The following is a 1534-nucleotide window of genomic DNA, read 5'->3' as shown; positions in this document are numbered from 1 at the left end:
CCCCGGGTACCCGGGAAAACCCGTTGACCCGGTTCCTACCCGGGCGGGTACCCACCCGGGTTACCCGGGTACTCGGGTAGAAATAAGAGCCCTATATCGCAGACAGGTGTATAAGGGTTCTCTGCGGCCGGAGGCGCTTGACGACGGCGACCTCAGCACCGCCTTCCTCCTGGTGCAGAGCGGTGGTGTGGCGCAGCACCTTCCACGCCAACCTTTCACCGCACGGTGAGAGGCGACGAGGTGTCACTCACACGAGGCGCATGCGCAATGCGCTTCCTCGTCGCCGCCCTCGAGTCCCCGGCCGTATCCCCGAGCGTGGTCGTGGGCTTGCGCCGTATAGCTTGAGTTCCTCTGCCGGACCGCGCGGCCTTTCAGCGAGTCTCGAAATGCACAAAAATAAGCGAGAAAGCGAGCCTTTCCGACTCGCCGCGCGCGAAATGCAAACTGCAATTACGCGATGTATTTGGTCGGGCGGACACGCTGTCCTTTCCTGGTCGCCGGAAGGGGTCTTCTCCTCTCCCAGGCGCCGCCGCCGCTGTGCGCTGTGCGTCGCGGCCTTAGCGGGCGCGCGGCGGGGCCCTCCTGCTGCCCGGACCCCTCCGCGACCTGGTCGGGGACAGGAAGGACGTGGCCGCGCCGCGGCAGCCCGTATTTGGAGGGCGTCCCGCCGTCGTGGTGGCCGCGGCTGGCGGCCACTGCCTCCGCGGGGCCCGGCCGGCCCGGCTGCTCGGTGGGACTCTACTCTGCAGTCCGTCGGCGCCTTTGCTACTCACGGCCCGTGGTTTGGGGCGCAGATCTGCGCGCTGGCCTCCTGGTGCCCCGGCGCCGCCGCCACCGTGCCCTGACCATAGAGACACGCGGTCACGCGGAAGGTGAACGCGTTGTGTTATTTGTTGTTTGCTCCTGCTGCCCTGTGTTCAGCAGTTCCCTCGTGAGACTGGCCGCTCTCCCAAGCTACACGCTACTGCTACTTTGGAGCAGCAGGGATACACACACATGCACACACACACGCACACAACTCGGGGCTAGCCGCGCTCAGCGCGCTGAAAAATTGCCCAATGGGGTTGCTGCTCGGGCTCTAAAGAGGTACGGTACTTACACTGCTTGCTGCTGTTGCTCGCTCATGCATTGTTGTACGCATCGGTTGGTTACTAATAAATATTTCATAGGCGCGACCGACCGGCGGCGGGGCGCGGCGTGGCGGGGCGCTGCTGCTGCACGAGGGCCGAGCAGCGCAGATTTGGGACTCGCGAATTATTTGCAGGCCGCCGCGGACTGGACGGGCGCTCGGGGCGGTGGGCCGCGAGGAGAAAGGAGCTGCTGCGGCAGGGCCGGCAAAGGGGATCTCCTGTAAATATGGAACGGTACAAGTTATTTGGATTTTTAAAAAGGGCTTTATGAAAGTGGCCGTTACTCAATCGAAGACCCACGCCCCGAAAAAGAGGGCCAGTTTTTGATTGAAATTTCCAATTTCCAAATTGTGACGTTGAAGATATACAGTAATGTCCCTCTCGAAGCTGGCAAATCGGGACCG

This window comes from Frankliniella occidentalis, unplaced genomic scaffold (genome assembly GCF_000697945.3).
Source record: "Frankliniella occidentalis isolate FOCC.00 unplaced genomic scaffold, Focc_3.1 Scaffold205, whole genome shotgun sequence".
Taxonomy (NCBI): domain Eukaryota; kingdom Metazoa; phylum Arthropoda; class Insecta; order Thysanoptera; family Thripidae; genus Frankliniella; species Frankliniella occidentalis.
Note: the sequence above shows the minus strand (reverse complement) of the source record.